Raw genomic sequence first — 20,227 nt, forward strand, 5'->3', positions numbered from 1 at the left:
TCCTAGGAAGCTGGGCACAGAGATAAGGGAACTAAGGTGGACAGAGGCTTCTTCTCATAGGGATGTACTCAAGGGAGAGCATTTCTAAGCACCCATAAAGCTGCCAAACACCTAGACAGGAGAGATGAGAAGCTGGAGTTATAGCAGGAGCATAAGAAGCATAGGATTTGGAGTCAGAGAAAATGGGTTCAAATTGACTCTGTTTCTACCTGACTGACCTTGGACAATTTGCTTACTCCAGTCCTCAGTTTCTTCTTCTATCAAATGAAGGAGTTGAACTAGATGACCCATCAAATCCCTCCCAGCTCTAAATCTATGAAACCTCAAGAGACCATTTCCTACACAAGCTAGGAAGAAAGGATGGAACCTCTCACTAGCTGACTTGACATTGACCCTAACTAGCCCTTCTGCTTGTGGGTAGGGATATGGGGCTCTCATTCCTAGACTCTCAGGGTGGGAAGGATGCCCAGGGTTGCCTAGATGGACCTCCTTCCAAGTGCAGGAATCACCTCTGCTGAAAGATTTTCTTTCTCTTGAGCTCTGCCTTAGAATTTGCTTAGTGTAGTCTAAGACTGTCTTTTTTTCTTCTTAATTTTATTAATTAATTTTGATTTATCAACAATCACTTCCATACACTTTTGAGTTTAAAATTTTTCTCCCCCTTCCTCCCCCACCCTCCCCAAGATGGCACACAATCTGATATACTATACATTTACATTCTATTAAACATTTTTCACATTAGTGAGTTGTAAGTAAAAATTAAAACCAATAGGAGGAACCATCAGAAAGATGAAACAAAACTCAACAGAAGTAAAAAAATAGCGATTCAACTTCCATAGTTCTTTCTTTGGATGTACAGCATTTTCCATCATGAGGCCTCTGGAGATGTCTTAGATCCTAATGCTGAGAAGGTTCAGTTTAACAATCTTAGTCATTGCATAACGTGGCTGTTATTGTGTACAAAGTCCTCTTGGTTCTGCTCACTTCACTCAGCATCAGACCATATAAGTCTTTCCAGGTTTTTCTGAAGTCAGCCTGTTCATCATTTTTATAGCACAATAGTATTCCATTACATTCATATACCACAACTTGCTCAGCCATTCCCCAATTGATGGGAATCCTCTAAATTTCCAATTCTTTGCTAACACAGAAAGAGCTGCTATGAATATTTTTGTACATGTGGGTCCTTTTCCCATTTGTTTGATCTCTTTGGGATACATCCCTAGAAGGGCTATTGCTGGATGAAAGGGTATGCACATCTTTGTAGCCCTTTGGGCATAGTTCCAAATTGTTCTCCAAAATTGGATCATTTCACAACTACCAACAATGCATTAGTGTTCCAATTTTCCCATTTCTCCAACATTTATCATTTTCCTTTTTGTCATGTTGGCCAATCTGATAGGTGTGATGTGGTACCTCAGAGTTGTTTTGATTTGCATTTCTCTAATCAATAACGATTTAGAGCATTTTTCATATGACTATAGATGGCTTTAATTTCTTCATCTGAGAACTGTCTGTTCATATCCTTTGACCATTTATCAATTGGGGAATGGCTTGTTTCTTATAAATTTGTCTTAATTCTCTATATATTTTAGAAATGAGGCCTTTATCAGAGAGACTGGTTGTAAAAATTCTTTCCCAATTTTCTACCTTCCTTCTAATCTTAGTTGCATTGGCTTTTTTGTGCAAAAACTTTTCAATTTAATGTAATCAAAATTATCCATTTTGCTTTTCATAATGTTCTCTATCTCCTGTTTGGTCATGAATTCTTCTGTTCTCCATAGATCTGATAGGTAAACTATTCCTTGTTCTCCCAGTTTACTTATGGTATCAGCCTTTATATCTAAGTCATGAACCCATTTTGACTTTATTTTGGTATATGGTGTGAGATTTGGGTCTATGCCTAGTTTCTGCCATACTCTTTTCCAGTTTTCCCAGCAGTTTTTTTCAAAGAGTGGGTTCTTATCCCAGAAGCTGGGGTCTTTGGGTTTATCAAATAATAGATTACTATAGTCATTGACTACTGTGTCTTGCATATTTAACCTATTCCACTGATCCACTCCCTATTTCTTAGCCAGTACCAAGCAGTTTTGATTGCTGCTTTATAATACAATTTAAGATCTGGAATTGCTAGGCCACCTTCCCCTGCATTTCTTTTCATTAGTTCCTTTGATATTCTGGACCTTTTGTTTTCCAAATGAATCTTGTTATTATTTTTTCTAACTCTATAAAATAATTTTTGGTAGTTTGATTGGTATGGCACTGAATAAGTAAATTAGCTTAGGTAGGATTGTCATTTTTATTATATTAGCTGGCCTACCCATGAGCAACTGATGTTTTTCCAATTATTTAGATCTGATTTTATTTGTGTGAAAAGTGTTTTGTAATTGTGTTCATAGAGTTCCTGGGTTTGTTTCAGGTAGACTCCTAAATATTTTATAATGTCTAGTAAGTTTAAATGGATTTCTCTTTCTATCTCTTGCTGTTGGGCTTTGTTGGTAATATATAGAAATGCTGATGATTTATGTGGGTTTATTTTATAGCCTGCAACTTTGCTAAAGTTGTTTATTATTTCAAGTAGTTTTTTACTTGATTGTCTGATTCTCTAAGTATATCATCATGTCATCTGCAAAGAGTGATAGCTTTATTTCTTCTTTGCCTATTCTAATACCTTCAATTTCTTTTTCTTCTTTTATTGCTAAAGCTAAGGTTTCCAGTACAATATCGAATAATAGTGGTGATAACAGACATCCTTGTTTCACCCCTGATGTTATTGGAAATGCATCTAGCCTGTCCATATTACATATAATGCTTGCTGAAGGTTTTAGATAGATGCTATTTATTATTTTAAAGAAGGCTCCATTTATACCTGTGCTTTCTAGTGTCTTTAATAGGAATCGATGTTGTATTTTGTCAAAAGCTTTTTCTGCATCTATTGAGATGATCATGTGGTTCTGTTGGTTTGTGTTGATATGCTCAATTATGCTGAGTTTTCCTAATATTGAACCAACCCTGCATTCCTGGTATAAAGCCTACCTGGTCATAATGTATATTCTTGTGATAAGTTACTGTAATCTATTTGCTAATATTTTGTTCATAATTTTTGCATCTATATTCATTAGAGAAATTGGTCTATACTCTTTTGACTCTTCCTGGTTTAGGTATCAGCACCGTATTTGTATCATAAAAAGAATTTGGTAAGACTCCTTCCTCACCTATTTTCCCAAATAGTCTATACAGTATTGGAATTAATTGTTCTTTAAACGTTTGATAGAATTCACATGTAAATCCATCTGGCCAGGGACATTTTTTCTTAGGGAGTTCATCAATGGCTTGTTCAATTTCTTTTTCTGAGATGGGGTTATTTAAGTATTTTACTTCCTCTTCTGTTAATCTGGGCAATTTATATTTTTGTAAATATGTATCCATTTCACTAAGATTCTCAAATTTGTTGGCATATAGTTGGACAAAATAATTCCTAATTATTGTTTTACTTTACTCTTCCTTGGTGGTAGCTTCACCCTTTTCATTCTTGATACTAGAAATTTAGTTTTCTTCTTTTTTTAATTAAATTAAGCAAAGGTTTTATCTATTTTATTGGTTTTTTCATCAAACCATCTCTTAGTTTTATTCATTAGTTCAGTAGTTTTCTTAATTTCAATTTTCTTAATTTTTTATTTGGTTTTCAATACTTCTAATTTAGTGTTTAGGTGAGGATTTTTAATTTGTTCTTTTTCTAGTTTTTTTTAGTTGTATGCCCAATTCATTGATCTCCTCTTTTTCTATTTTATTTATGTAAGCATTTAGAGATATAAAACTTCCCTTAAGATCTGCTTTTGCTGCATCCCATAAATTTTGGGATGTTGTCTCATTATTTTCATTCTCTTGAATGAAATTATTGATTATTTCTGTGATTTGTTGTTTGACCCAATCAGTTTTTAGGATTAGATTATTTAGTTTCCAATTATTTTTTAGTCTTTCTTTCCATGGCCCTTTATTACATATAATTTTTATTGCATCATGATCTGAAAAGGATGCATTTAATATTTCTGCCTTTCTGCATTGGATTGTGAGGTTTTTATGCCCTAGTACATGGTCAATTTTTGTGTATGTGCCATGTACCACTGAGAAAAAAGTATCTTCTTTTCTATCCACATTCAGTTTTCTCCAGAGGCCTATCATACCTAACTTTTCTAATGTTCTATTCACCTCCTTAACTTCTTTCTTGTTTCTTTTGTGGTCAGATTTATCTAGTTCAGAGAAGATGAGGTTGAGGTCCCCCACTAATATAGTTTTGCTGTCTATTTCTTCCTGTAAGTCCCTAAACTTCTCCTCTAAGAATCTGGATGCTATACCATTTTGTGCATATATGTTTAGTAATGATATTACTTCATTGTCCATGGTGCCTTTTAGCAGGATGTTGTTTCCTTCCTTATCTCTTTTGATAAGATCTATTTTTGCTTTTGCTTTGTCTGAGATCAGGGTAGCTACTCCTGCTTTTCTTACTTCAGCTGAAGCATAATATATTCTGCTCCAGCCTTTTACCTTTACCCTGTATGTGTCACTTGTTTTCAAATGTGTTTCCTGTAAATAACATTGTAGGATTATGGTTTTTAATCCATTCTGCTATCCACTTCCATTTTATGGGAGAGTTCATCCCATTCACATTCACAGTTATGATTACTATCTTTGTCTTTTTCTCCCTCCTTCCCCCCTGTTTATGCTTTTTTTCTTTCTCCTTCCCCCCCAGTAGCGTTTTGCTTTTGACCAACACCTCCTTCAGTTCCTCCTCCCTTCCCTTTCCCTTTTCTTCCCCTTTACCCTTACTGCTTCTTCCCTCCCTTCTATACCCCCTCCCTTTTCTTTCCACTTTTCCCTTCTATTGGCTATAGGGCAAGTTAGAATTCCACACCTAACTGACTATGTTATTCCCATCTTGAGCCAACTCTGATGAGAGTAAGGTTCAAACAATGTTCATTCCCCTCCCTTCTTTCCCTATGCTGTAATAGGATTTTGTGTCTTTTCCTGAAATGTAGTTTACCCTTGTCTGCCTCCTTTCTCAGTACATTTTCTTAGATCAGACTAATCCACTTACTCAGATCCCTTTAACCCACTTGATTAGATTTTTTTTCATCACATCAAAGTCAACTTATATCCACCCCCTTTATGTATGCTCCTTTAACATGATGTAATAACAATACAGTTCTCAAGAGTTGTAAGTGTCATCTTCCCTTGTAGGGATGTAAAGTTTGCCCTTATTAACAACATATTGTATCTTTCTGTCTCATTTACCTTTTTATGTTTTTCTTGAATCTTGTACTTGAAGATCAAATTTTTTGTTGAGCTCTGGTCTTTTTATCAGGAAGGTTTGGAAGTCTCCTATTTCATTGAATATCCATCTGCTCCCCTGAAAGATCGCGCTCATTTTTGCAGGGTAGTTGATCCTTGGCTGCGATCCAAGCTCCTTTGCCTTATAGAATATCATGTTCCATGCCCCATGGTCTTTTAATGTAAAGGCTGTAAAGTCCTGTGTAATCCTGACTGTGGTTCCATGATATTTAAATTGCTTTTTTTCTGGCTGCTTGCAGCACCTTCTCTTTCATCTAGTAATTTTGGAATTTGGCTATTATATTCCTTGGCGTTTTCCACTTGAGATCTCTTTCAGGCGGTTGTTATTTTGCCTTCTGGTTCTAAGACTTCAGGGCAGTTTTCCTTTATGATTTCCTGAAAGATACTGTCCATGCTCTATTTTCATCATGATTTTAAGGTAGTCCAATAATTTTTAAGTTGTATCTCCTGGATCGATTTTCCAGGGCAGTTGTTTTACCCATCAGGTATTTTATTTTCATCTATTTTTTCATTTTTTTAATTCCTGTTTGACTGATTCTTACTCTCTCATAGAGTCATTAATTTCCATTTGTCCAATTCTAGTTCTTAACAGATTGTTTTCTTTGGTTAGTTTTTGTACTTTCTTCTTCAATTGGCCAATTGTATTTCTAAGGGATTTGTTTTCTTCAGTGTACTTTTTTTTTTCCAGTTGGCCAATTGTGTTTTTTAGGGACTTGTTTTCTTCGGTGTACTTTTTTTCCAATTTGCTAATTGTATTTTTTAAAGACTCTTCTACCTCTCTCATCAGACTTTTAAAATCCTTCTTGAGCTCTTCTAAGAAGGCTTTTTGGGCTTCAGACCAGTTCATATTCCCTTTTGATGTTACAGATGTGGGTTTGTTGACACTGTTATCCTCTTCAGAATTTGTGTCTTGATCTTCACTCTTCTCATAATGTGAATCTATGGTATGTTTCTTTTTACTCATGGTGTTTCTTTATTCTCTGGCCTTTAAAGAGATTGAGCTCTCCTGCTGGGGAGCAGATGGCACTAACCCAAGCTTCTTGTGTTGGGAGCCGAGTCTTGGTACCTGCTTTGTGTGCTGGGGCCTCTTATGTTGGCAATTACAGGCTGTAGGGTTCTGGCAGCTTACCTGGTATTAGGCTGGAATCAGCAAGGCTGGAACTTTAGGGCGACTCTAGGTTGCTTTCTTCAGCTGCTTTCAGATGAATGCTGCAGGGTGCTTATCCACCTGGTGCCCTTTGTAATGCTGCTTCCCTTATTTTTGTTGAGGCACTGGGAGACCCATTTGCTGTAGAATGCTGAGGCATCAGGATCTCTTCCTGGTGTGCTAAAGTGTGGCTTTCTGCTAGCTGGCTAAGGGTGCCTCCCTTTCTGTACTGCTCCCCTTCCCCCAGGGTAAGAGGGGCCTTTCCTGTTAATCCCTCAAGCTACTCAGGCTACTGCACTGCTGCTCCCCATCTTTCTTCTGGTATAGCTGTTGCAGGGTTTTTTCTGGGGTGATATTTTCTGGGTCTTCAGAGTTTGATAGGGGAAGGTTTGGAAGTCCCCTATTTCATTGAATATCCATCTGCTCCCCTGAAAGATCATGCTCATTTTTGCAGGGTAGTTGATCCTTGGCTGCGATCCAAGCTCCTCTGCCTTACAGAATATCATGTTCCATGCCCCATGGTCTTTTAATGTAGAGGCTGCAAAGTCCTGTGTAATCCTGACTGTGGTTCCCAGAAATGGAAGCTAAGACTGTCTTTGCTCTCTCAGAAGCCACCTTACACTTGGAAGAACATGGCTGTAAAACTCAGAAGGAAGAGCAAGATCTCCCTGCTTTCTCCCTTCCTAGAACCAGCAGTAAAAATGATTATAACAATAGTGGACATTTTGTTAATCCTTTTATCCATTCATTTGGTAAATATTAATTAGGTGCCAGTGTGAGCAGGGTCCTGTCACCTGTGCTTGGTAAGGTACAAAGTCTTCAGTCTGTCCATATAGTTTAGTATGGAAACAAAACATGGATAGAGACTATAGGGGCTGGAAAGGACTTCAGAGGTCATCTCACATTTTACAAATGAGGAGAGAGAGGCCCACAGATCTATTCAAAGTCTCATAGGTTGACATTAATGGAAGAACCAGAATTTGAACTCAGGTCCTCTGACTACAAACCCATAATTCTTTTTACTTTACTACATTCCTCCAACACTTTCTGGCTATGCTAACAATTTTTCATCTGATCCTCCCAAGATCCCCTCAATATCATAACAACAAAGACAACAACAATAAACCATTCATACAGTGCCTTGGAGGTCATAGTGTGTTTTCCCCACAACAAGGAAGGTCATTCAGATGTTCCCCCATCATGAATTCCTCCTGGTAGGACCATTGGCTCCCACCTGAACTGTCAAAGGTAGGCAGGCAGGCAGTAGTCATTAGGTCTGACAAGTCTTGGGAAGCTATATGTCACATCCTAGTTGCATGCCTTGAGATGACAAGAGACCTCTCTGTTGTTCATGTCAGGTTACCAGATGGCCACCATAGTCACTGAATTAGTAGGGAGTCATGATTCATCACTGCACAGGTCAGATAGATTGTATGAGCAACACCCAAGATTGGGGTCTGCTTAAGCTCAGAGCCACTTTTCTGCAGAGATAATGGGTTACAGATCACAATTTTTCTAAAGCCTTGCTCATGGTGGTTGTGAAGAGAGTTACTCCTCAGGGTGGTATTATAAGTCTGCGTGAACTGTATGTGTAGGAAGCAAAGCAGAGCAAGATTAAAAGTCTGAATGAGTATACAGATCCCTGGTGAAAGAAGAAGCCACCAAAAATATGGATTGTGTGACTCCAGAAACCCTGGGTGCTTCCCCCTTTGTGAAAGGGCCCCATCCAGGATGGTATTATAAGTCTGAAGAATTGCATAGGAACACCCAGAGGTAACAGGAGTCCCCAGGGGGAAAATTACTTGATGCTTTGGCTAAACGGAAACCTGTCCCCTTGTTATGGGGGTATAGTGGCCACCCAGAGTATCCTTATAAGTCTGGGGGGTTGTATGGGTTTCTAGAGAGGGGAGAAATCTAATGAAGGGAGAATGAAGGGTGTCTTGAGTGTTTATAGACTTCAATATGATTTCCTTGCAATTTTTTTTGTAATTTAAAAAAATCCTGTCCTATATTCAACATCATCTTAGCCCGAATGTTTACATTGCAGTGGAAAGCCCTTTTTCTTTTGGGCGGAGGCTTATGATGACTCAAATCCCTATGTTTCTGGGGATAAAAATAAAAAAAGAAAAACCACTAGGTGGTGGCATAACAAGCCAAATTCTAATGTTCTGTGAGCAGCCCTGGGTAACAGCAAAAGCCCCCTGCCCCCATAGAAGCTGTTGTGTGAGAAGCCCTCAAAATTGAACTCAGTCCATGGAAACCCAGAGCTCATTTTCTGTACCACTACCAGACTGCAGGTCACATTTGAGACTTGTAGAGAACATTTAATTTGTGGGTCTCAGTTTGATTTTGAGTCCCCCTCAAAATTGTGCCATACAGATAATATCTGGAGGACCTGTCTAGGACCACTGTTTTTTGTTGGGGATGAGGCTTCTTCACTCATTTATTGTTGTTCAGTCTTTTATCAGTTGTGTCTGACTTTTCATGACCCTATTTGCCATTTCCTTGGCTCCAGCTCATTTTACAGATGAGGAAACTGAGGCAAACAGGGTTAAGTGACTTGCCCAGGGCCACACAGCTAGGAAGTTTCTGAGGCTGGATTTGAACTGAGGAAGATGAGTCTTCCTGACCCCAGGCCTAGCACTTTTGCACTGTGGTGCCACCTAGTTGCTTCTTCACTCACAGTGGCCAAGTTTAGACAGACTTCTTATCAGCAAGGCAGGAATAAGCATGTCCCCCAAAATAACTATGAGTCTGACTACCCACATATTTGGCAAAAGGCATCTTTACCACAAAAACCCCTCATCTATTGGCTTAGAGTGGCCATGTTTCCCAAATTCCAAGCTGAGATGCATGGCCCATATGGACAAATGCCATTCCTTTTCCAAAGCCTTGTTATAAATGCCCATTAAAAAAAATGATTTATTTAGTATTTTATTTTCCCAATTACATATAAAAACAATTTTTAAATTCCTTTTTAAAATTTTGAGTTCCAAATTCTCTCCCCCTCTTCCGTCCTTCCTCATTGAGAAGGCAAGCAATTTGATATAGGTTATATATGTATAGTCATTATATATGTATAGTCATACAAAACATATTTCCATATTAGTGATGTTGTAAAAGAAAATGTAGACCAAAACAACCCAAGAAAAATAGAAGAAGTTAAAAAAATTATGTTTTGATCTGTATTCAGACTCTATCATTTCTTTCTCTGGAGATGGATAGCATTTTTCATCATAAATCCTTCAGAGTGGTCTTGGATCATGGTATTGCTGAGAATAGCTAAGTCATTCACAGCTGATTGTCACACAATATTACTGTTACTGTATACAATGTTCACCTGGTTCTACTCATTTTGCTTTGCATCAGTTCATGTAAGTCTTTACAGGTTTTTCTGAGAGCATCCTGCTCATCATTTCTTATAGGACAATAGTATTCCATCACAATCATATACCACTTGTTCAGCTATTCCCCATCTGATGAGCATCCCCTCAATTTCCAAGTCTTTGCCACCAGAAAAGAGCTGCTATAAATATTTTCTGTACACATAGGCCCTTTTCCTTGTTGTTTGTTACCTCTTTTGGGATACAGACCTAGTAGTGATATTGCTGGTCAAAGAGTGTGCATGTACAAATGCTCTTTTGTAACATCAAGTGGCCAGAGATTTAGAAGTGAAAGTGAACTCAGAGGTCATCTAATCCAACTCCTTCATTTTAAAAGAAACTGAAGCCCAAAGAATTGCAATGAATCATCTGAGGTCACACACATAGGACAAGGATGTAGACCCAAGATCCCATCACTCTAAATTTACTTGAGACTTCACACAGTGGATCAAAGTATGTAACTGTATGTCACCCTCCTGTCAACATCACAGTTTAATTTAATTATAAGCATTTATTAAGCACTATACACATACATACATATACACACATATATACACATATATGTATACATATATGAATACGCATACACATAGACATTTATGTATAGCATTATGCTAGATCTTGAGGGTAGAAAGATGTAAAAACAAAATAGCCCTTACCTTCAATAATTTATATAGTCAGGGGCAGCTAGGTGGTGCAGTGGATACAGCACCAGCCCTGGATTCAGGAGCACCTGAGTTCAAATCTGGCCTCAGAGACATAACACTTACTAGCTGTGTGACCCTGGGAAAGTCACTTTAACTCCATTGCCTAGTCAAAACAAATCAAAACAAAATTTATATAGTCTACTGATGGAATAGAACCTATACATGGTTAAATAAGTACAAATTAATTGGTGGGGGGGAGGAGAAAATAATAATAACTGGGGGAGGGGTCAGGAAAGGCTTCCTTGTAGGAGGCACAGCTTAAGCTAATTCCTGAAGAAAATTAATATTTAAGAAGTAGAGAAGAGGAGGGAATGTATTCCAGAGATAGTCACAGAGGTGGAAGGGAGAATGCTTGGTTTGGAAATCACAGAATGTTAGAACTGGAAGGGACCATGGAAAAATCCCCAGCAGAAGGAATCCCTCCTGCCATTGAGACTTTCCATGACACCCATTTCTTTAAGCTATTGTTCTGGCTCAGTAGATTTTTCTGTCCCTCTGATTCCAGGACATTTAGTACTATCTCTTCTATGGGGCAAACGAGGAGGAGGAAGAGGAGGTGGAAAAAGGCACTGTGCTAGATCCTGAAAACAGAAAGGCAAAAAAGAAATGAGTCCCTAATTTTTAAGTCCTTAATTTAAAAATTAGGAGGAAAATGAGGATTTTCAGTTCTAAATCTAGGAGCTTATGACAATAATAATTCGTTTTACATTTTACAAAGCACTTTACATACGTCGTTTCATCTGATTCTCCAACCACCCCTTTATAGGCAAGGCTTTTTCACACCTGTTTTACAGATGATGAATCTAAAACTTGAGAAAGTTTTCTTCCCAAGTCACAAGTCCCCAGAGGGCCAAGCTAACAGACTGAAGCTGCTATTTGCTTTGGCATTCTGGAGGAGCCTATGGACACCTTCTCAGAATCGTGGTTTAAGTAACTGAAGGAAAAGCTGCATTTCTTTTAGAGGTTAGTGAAAATAAAAATGCCATTTTTTTCCATCCGAGTTTGCAGATACCCTATATTCCACTCATGAACCCCAGGTAAAGAATCCCTGGTTCTAAAGGCAGGACAGAGTTGGAGTTTGACAAGTGGAGCTGGCCATTACTCTCCTCTGGCCTTGGAGAAGTACAAAGTGCCCTCCAGGTTTCCCGTGAGGTGAATACCTGACTGGTCTCTGGGATTGTCTGACTCTGGCTTTGAGTCTTTGTGGCTATATCTGACACTGTGACTTAGATTGCCCTCAAGGTCAAGAACAATGTTTTACATTACTTTGAGAAGTATAAGAGGCAGCTAGAAGACCTGAGTTCAAATCCAGCCTCAGATACTTACTAGCAGTGTGACCCTGAGCAAGTCACTTAACTTCTGTTTGCCTCAGTTTCCTCAACTGCAAAATGGGGAGATTGATGGCACCTACCTCCCAGGCTGTTGTGAGGATACGAGATAATATTTAGAAGCGCTTACCACAGTGCCTGGCACATAGTAGGTGCTTTATAAATTCTTCCCTTCCCGACTGAGAAGTCCACAAATCACAATTGCCTTCCCTTTCCTACATTTTAAACACTAGCACTTTTTTGGCACTGCTCTCCTGAACTTACAGTGCCATGACCATAACTACATCTTGCAAACTAGATTCCATCTTGGCAGTCTCTCACATATCACTCATATATCATATTACCACCCTCACCCCCACCCTCATCCAGAAGGTTTCCCCCAAGAACATCAGTGATGGAATCCTAATAAAGCTGCCCCCAGCCCCAATATTCTAACGTCCTTATGGGCCCCACTGAACTTCAGGCATGTCCTGATTTAACCACATGATCTGGCTTTCACCACACCACAGGCCTCCACACTCAATACAGCCACAGCTAGCCACTGCCACCAGATTCAATTCACATATTTGAACAGGTGTGTGCTTGCACCAATCACATTGTCCATTTGGCCCAAGACAGGACCACAATACTTAACTATCCTTCTTGACCAGACAGGACCACAACACCTGGCCAATCAGAGGACAGCACAACCAGGATATCTGACCACCCAATCATAGAAGGGATCCCTCCCCATTACCTAATCCCTTCACAAATCCCTCCTGCCTTTTCAATATTCATAATTTCTGTTGTGTAATCAGCATCATTACAGTATACATTTGCTTGTGTTGTCTTACTAAGTTGCTGGCTCCTCTTGCAACTCAGGCCTCTTCTGAGGGCCTTCAAACCTCACTAAATGCCTATACTTGGATTAGAGGTGATGTGACTCTGAATTCTTTGAGACAGTGCCGCCATGACACAACATGAAGCCACATCAGGATTTTACTTTCTCCACCTCCCCCATTCAGGATCCCCTAGGGAAATAAGAATACAGCTTTTTAGAAAAGGTGAAAATCCTTCAACTACGTGCCAGCACTCAGGGTAAGAATACATAGACCATATGGCAGGCTTGCCTCACCCAAAAGAAAATCTTCCCACCTCCACCAACATCCAAGTCCATAAAGAGACAGAATGATTCTCCTTCAGAGGGAAGGCGCTAGAATTGAGAGAGGTTGGGAATAGCATACAGTAGAAGGTGGGATTTTAGCTGGGACTTAAAGGAAGCAGGAGAGGTCAGTAGGTAGAGTGGAGTGGGGAGAAGTGTGAGGGTAGTGAGAGGAGATACCTGGAGCTGAGAGATGGAGCATCTTATTCATGGACAGCCAAGAGGGCAGCATAGTTGGATTGAATAGAACAAGTTAAAAAGACTGGAAAGGTAGAAGGCGCCTAGATCACAACGGGCTTTGGACAAAAAAGAGATTTTCTATTTGCTCCTGAAGGCACAGGGAGCCCTGGAGCTTACTGAGTAGGGAGGTGACATGATCAGACCTGCACTTTAGGAAAATCACTTTAGTGGCTGAATGGATAGGAGTGAGGAGAGGCTCTGGGAAGGCAGATTGCAAGGATTCAGGCATGAGATGAAAAGGTCCTAGAACCAGAGTGATGGCAGTCAGAGGAGAGAAGGGGGCATATTCAAGAGACACTGCAAAGGAGAAACTAACAGGTTTTGGCAACAGCTTAACTCCTAGGCTGGGAGCCTGAGGGCCTGGGAGGGTGGTGTTGCCTTCTCCAATCATAGAGAAGTTAGATGGGGAGGATAGTTTAGGGGAAAAGATAATGAGCTCAATTTGAGACATGTTGAATTTAAGATGTTCTCTATTAACAGACAGATATATACTTCATGGCAACATCATCATCATCATAATGTCAGCTAACATTTACATAGCACTTTAAGGTTTGCACAAGTCCTCGACAAATATCTCATTTCTAAGCTCACAACAACCCTGGGAGGTAGGTACTAAAATTATCCCCATTCTGCAGATGAGAAATCTGAGGCAGACAGTAGTTAAGGGACTTGTCTAGGGTCACATAAGTGTTGATGCACAGGTATTACAGGTATACCTGCAATGAGACATGTTAGATTTTAATTTGGCTATTTCTACTATAAGATTATTCTTATAGTATTTTTAAAAGATATATGTGTATGTATATGTTAAAATGATGATTTCTGAACAGTCAGGGTAGGGTCAGAGACCTGAGCTCTGCACCAGTCACAGAGGCCAGGGGCTGAGCTTGGGAAGTTGGGGTAGGGGTAGGGGCTCCCAGAGAGGGTCCTGGGAAATCTTGTTTACTCACAGGACATTTTCTTACATTTCTCAGCCTGTTAAGGAGGCCTGAGCTGGGTCTTTGGGGCTTTATAAACTTTCTAGGTGGGACTGACAGGATCCTTGAATGCAGGAAAGAGGAAGGTTTTTCCCCAAAGGGAGGTAGTAAAGTGTAACTTTTCTCAATTAGGAATAGTTAATATGATTTGAAGAAACTGCTGCTCCAGGGAGAACAGCAGCTTCCGGGGCTTGTTAAAACGCCTCCCAGCAGCCGCTCAAACCTTCACTCTAGGCTCTCACAGAACAGTTGGTATGTCCTCAGAGACCTGGAATCCAGCAGGCAGGATTTACCAAAGTTCACCTCTTGTCAGATGCTTCTAGAAATAACAACACCATAATCACACATTCCCAATAACAACAGATATTTGTTTGGCCCTGTCAGGCTTCCAAAGGGCATTCTACACCTTATCTCATTCAACCCTCACAACAGATATGTGTGGTGGGTACTAGTGATAGCATTATTTCCCCTTGAGTATAATAGAAGACTGGTCAGTGACAGAGCCTGGTTCTGAAAATGCATGTTGATGGTAACAGAGAGGCCCTGTCCTGATTCAGAGCATGCACAGGTGTTCTGGAACTGTTTCCTCTCTGCTTGTTGCATAGTTTTTAAAAAGTGTGTGGTTTTTTTTAATTGGCTGCTCAGCCAATCTGAGGCTATATAAAAGCCACCAGCAGAAGAACTTGACCTTTCTCTCTCTTCATGGTGGCATTTGATAGAGAAAAAAGAAATGCTTTAAACCTCCAAACAGGGAGAAAGACAGTAGCAGGAGCTACAGCAGCCTGCTACTGCTACCAATTATCTCCTACTCCATCTACCACATGGCCATGAAAGTGTGGTGTCACTGTTTCTGTCTCTGTTGTATTTAGTCTTCCCTCATCCTAGATGAGTATTAGAGATGGAATGACCTTATCTTGGCTGCTGTAGCCACCCTAACCCTAGCTCACAAGGTTATAACCCTGTTCTAACTATGATATGCATTCATCTAAGACCAGAAAAAAACACAGCAGAGAGAAGACAAAAATGCATGTGTTCATGGCTTCCTGGAGACCAGGTTGGGGAGAGGTTCTTCTACCGGAAGGCTTACAGTATTTCTTTGTTCTCACTGAAATGCTGCCAAAGAGAAGAGAAACTGTCTGTCTGGGACTTTTGTACACACATTCAGGTCCATCTCAGGAGACAGTTAGAAGGCTTTTCATCTCCATATTGTAAATGAACAGGAAACAGTCACAGAGTTTGTGTATGTGCTCTGTATCAAGACCCTTCTATTACTCATCATCATGCATTTCTGGAAATAGGCTCACCACGCCTGAAGTAGACATGTAGCTGGCAGCACATATTTCAAATGATGCTAAAGATTATATCCTTGGAGACTTCCAAGATGGTGGAGTAGAGAAAGCACTCAGCAGAGCTCTTCCAACATTCCCTTCCAGACAACTTTAAAACAATGTCTCAGATTGAACTCTAGAGTGGCAGAGCCAACAAAATGCCAGAGTGAGACATTCTTCCAGTCTAAGACAATGTAGGAGGTTGAAAAGAGAGATCTGTGAGATAGAGGTGGAAGCTGGCCCAGAGCCCATTTAGATGAAACAGTGGTGGGGGGACTAGGCGGTAGTGATAGAAGCAGTGGCAACTTCAGGAGTTCTCAGTCAAGAGATGCTAAAGGGGTTAGAAAGAGATTACAGGGGACTGTTTTTTTTTAAATTTTTTAAATTCTTTTTTTATTTTTAACATGTGTTTTTAAAACTTTAGTTTACAAATTTTCTCCCTTCCTCCCTACCCACCCACCCTCATTGAAAAGGCAAGCATCTTGATACAGGTTACAGATGTGTAGTCATGAAAAACCTTTCCATAGTTGTCATGTTCTGAAAAACTAAGTATATTTCCCTTCATCCTATCCCACCCCCCATTTGTTCTATTCTTCCTTTTGACCCTGTCCCTCTTCACAAGTGTTTACTTTTGATTATCCCCTCCCTGCCCTCCCCTCTATCAAACCCCTGCTCTCTTGTCCCCTTCTCCCCTTATTTTCCTGTAGGGTAAGATAGATTTCCATACCCCCATTATGTATGTTATTCCCTCCTTAAACTAAATCCTATGAGAATAAGATTCACTCATTCCCTCTCACCTTCCCCCATTTCCCCTCCATTGTAAATGCCTTTTCTAGTCTGTTTCATGTGAGATAATTTACCCCATTCTACTCCCTTTCTCCTTCTACCAGTATAATGCTCTCTCACCACTTAATTATTTTTTCCAGATATCACCCCTTCATCTTCAACTCACCCTGTGCCCTCTATCTATCTATACACACATATAATTTTTCCCCTCCCACTACCCTTATACTGACAAAGGATTTATGAGTTATAAATATCATTTTTCTATGCAGGAATGTAAACAGTTCAACCTTAATAAGTCTCTTCTGATTTCTCTTTCCTGTTGACCTCTTCCATGTTTCACTTAAGTCTTGTATTTGAAAGGCAAATTTTATATTCAGCTCTGTCTTTTCCTCAGGAATGCTTGAAAGTCCCCTATATCATTGAATGACCACTTTTACCCTGAAGGACTTTACTCAGTTTTGCTGAATAGGTGATTCTTGGTTGTAGTCCTATCTCCTTTGCCCTCCAGAATATCATACTCCATGCCCTCCAGTCCCTTAATGTAGAAGCTGCTAAATCTTGTATTATCCTGATTGTATTTCCACAATACTTGAATTGTTGCTTTCGGGCTGCCTGCAATATTTTCTCCTGGGAACTCTGGAATTTGGCTACAATACTCCTAGGAGTTTTCCATTGGGGATCTCTTTCATGAGGTGATCGGTGGATTCTTTCAATTTCTATTTTGCCCTCTGGTTGTAAAATGTCAGGGCAGTTTTTCTTGATAATTTCTTGAAAGATGAAGTCTTGGCTCTTTTTTTTCTCATGGCTTTCACATACTCAAGTAATTTTTAAGTTCTCTCTGCTGGATCTATTTCCCAGGTCAGTTGATTTTCTAATGAGATATTTCACATTCTCTTCCATTTTTTTCATTCTTTTGGATTAGTGTTACAGTGCCTTGATTTCTCAATTGTCACTAGCTTCCAATTGCTCCATTCTAATATTTAAGAAAGTATTTTCCTCAGCAAGCTTTGGACTTCCTTTTCCATTTGGCCAATTTTGCTTTTCAGGGCATTCTTCTCCTTATTGGGTTTTGGACCTCGCCTGCCATTTGGGTTAGGCTATTTAAGGTTTATTTTCATCAGTATTTTTTTTGGGTCTCCTTTAGCATCACTCTCCGTTTTCCTCTACTTATCTTACTTGCTTCTCAAATCCTTTTTGAGCTCTTTCATGGAGCTTCATTGGGTGTAGGAGCTTTGGCTTTGTTGTCTTCTTCTGGTTGTGTTGGTGATCTTTGATCACCAAAGTAAGGTAATATAGTCTGACTCTTTTTGTGCTGCTTGCTCATGATCCCAGCCAATTACTTGAGTTATAAACTCTTTGTTAAGGTAGGGTCTGTTACCAGTGTGTGGAAAATGTACTCTCCCAAGCTTCAGGGGTTTTGTGCAGCTGTTTCCAGAGATACTTCCAGGGACCTGTAAATTTGCAGTTCTTCCAAGGTGCTATGATCAAGGCGAGGTGTTTATCCTTTCCTGGCCTGTGCTCTGCTCTAAGAGTGACCACAAGCACTCTTTTCTGTCTTGGAACTATGAGGAGGATTTTGTCTTCACAGCCACCACAAGCTCCACTACCAGCTCCACCATGCCAGTGCTCCTCCTCTCCCCAGGACCGCGACCCAGAACTGTGACCCAGATCCAAGCACTGGCAAAGCAAGAGAATCCTATACCAGCAGAGAGATCCCTGCAATCCCCCTCTGAGCAGGCACTCGATTCCCCCTTTTACTCTGCCATCTTGGCTCCACCCCCCTTATGGGGGACTCTTTGCTGGCACTAGATAGAGCTGGCACTGATTCCCAACTCTCTTGTCCATATGTAATTCTGGGTCACAGTACTAGGGAACAGAGAAGACTTGAGGGTTGGTCACAAGGGAGCAGAGGCCCTGGTTTTAATTCCAAGGCAAAGAGAATGCTAGCATTTGCAGCTGCAAAGGACCAGGGGCCCTTCTTGGCAAAAGACCAGAGAGCAATCCAGGAGAGCAGTGACCATACCTCTGCAAGGATCACACCAACTCGGAAGCGCCAGCAACTTGCAGAACCCCCAGAACTTGTTCTGAAAAAAGAGCAGCATAAAAAATGCCTGAAGCTCAGCACAGGTGAGCAGAGCCCAACTTTATCATAAAGTTACAAGTCAAGAAATAGGCTGGTGCTGCTGCTACACGTGTGGGCTCTGGACAGGTTTCCACCCCAGTGTTACAAACTTCTCTTGCTGACCTCCTACTTTTGCTTATGCCACAAAAAATGTCTTACCCTGACCTTTTATTAGCTCTGCTGCTCCAGAACTTTACTTGAAGTGTTATTTTAAAGTTATTTGGAGGGGAATTTTGAGAGTTAGAGTGGGTTGCCTCCAATTTGCCGTCTTGGCTCCCAGGATATACAGAGTTGACAATTATAACTGTGAATGTGAATGAATTCAGCAATAAAATGAAAGAGGACAGCAGAATGGATTAAAAGCCAGAATCCAACAATATGTTGTTTCAAGAAACATACTTGAAATGGAAAGATACAAACAGAGTTAAAATAAGAAGCTAGTGCAGAATCTATTATTCTTCTGCTGAAGTAATGGTTAGGTAACAATCATGATCTCAGCAAAGTAAAAGCAAAAATAGACCTAATTAAAAGGGATAAACGGGGAAATTATATTTTCCTGAAAGATGCCATAGATTATGAATGTATATCAATACTAAGTATATATGCACCAAGTGGCATAACATCTACATTCTTAAAGGAAAAATTAAATTATATTAGAGAGAAATAGAGATTAAAATTATAATTGTGGGAGACCTTAATTTACCCCCTCTCAGGCCTCCATAAATCAAACCAAGAAACAAACAAACAAACAAAAAAGAAATGAAAGGCCCGAATAGGATTCTGGAGAAGTTCAATATGACAGCTTTCTAGAGACTACTTAACGAGAATTGAAAGGACTCTATCTATCTCAGTTGTGCACTGCACATCACAACAATTAACCATGTGCTAAAGAATAAAAACCTCACAAACAAATGCAGAAAAATTATATGCAGCTTTTACTGACCACGATGCAATCAACAAAGATGCAGGATATAAAATAAACTCATGGAAATCATCAGCATTTCTGCATATTACCAACAAAAGTTATGGGCAGTTTTGTTACTTTTTTCCTCCATGATTCCATATTTGTATCTAGGATAAATGCACCAGTTTACAACTTTACCAATAGTCTGTCTTCCTGAAGCTTTTCCAACATTGACTTTCCCCTTTTTTTGTAACCTCTCTCAATTGGCATTATGTAAACTGAAACCTCAGAGTTGTTTTAATTTTAATTTTTCTCACTTCTGGTGGCTTAGAGCATGTTTTTCTGTGGTAATTTATAGTTGGCAATTCTTCTTTGGAAAACTCTTCCTATACTTTGAGCAACTTACAGACAATTACTATCCCCATCTTCCACATGAGGTGTTTGGGTTCAGAGAGATTAAGTGTCTTGCCCATGGTCACAGAGCTACAGTGTCTAAGGTACATAGGTTTAATCTGATGCCAAGTCTAACGCTTCCCACTACACCAAACTGCATCTAATTTTTAAAAACAGTCTTTTACTTGGAAAGTTATCAAAGTGAAATTTTTCCATGTTTCCCTTCATCCATGTGCCTATCAGTCCCCTTACAGGTTCTTAAAAGTTAGTCAGGGATGACTTCTTCCCTCCTTCCCTCCACTAGGTACTGTTTGCTTTAGTGTTCAAAAACCAGAATTAGAATGCCATTTCCCCTTGCCCTCTGTTCACTTTAAGCCTTATTTTTCTAGAATTCCTGCTTCCTTGCCCTTACCCTCCTGCTG

At 39.8% G+C, this 20,227-nt stretch overlaps 1 protein-coding gene across 1 annotated transcript in view; it reads right to left on the minus strand.

Annotated features, from left to right (window-relative positions):
* LOC110204393 (mucin-16-like) overlaps positions 1-11,494 on the minus strand; it is a 148,936-nt gene extending 137,442 nt beyond the window's left edge. Inside the window, exon 1 of the mRNA XM_078154199.1 lies at positions 10,539-11,494. The gene's annotated coding sequence lies outside the window, so the exon portion shown is untranslated. The remainder of the gene's footprint in view (positions 1-10,538) is intronic.
* Between the last annotated feature and the right edge of the window lie 8,733 nt (positions 11,495-20,227).

Source organism: Phascolarctos cinereus, unplaced genomic scaffold (assembly GCF_003287225.1).
Source record: "Phascolarctos cinereus isolate Bilbo 61053 unplaced genomic scaffold, phaCin_HiC Scaffold_4;HRSCAF=312, whole genome shotgun sequence".
Classification (NCBI taxonomy): Eukaryota; Metazoa; Chordata; class Mammalia; order Diprotodontia; family Phascolarctidae; genus Phascolarctos; species Phascolarctos cinereus.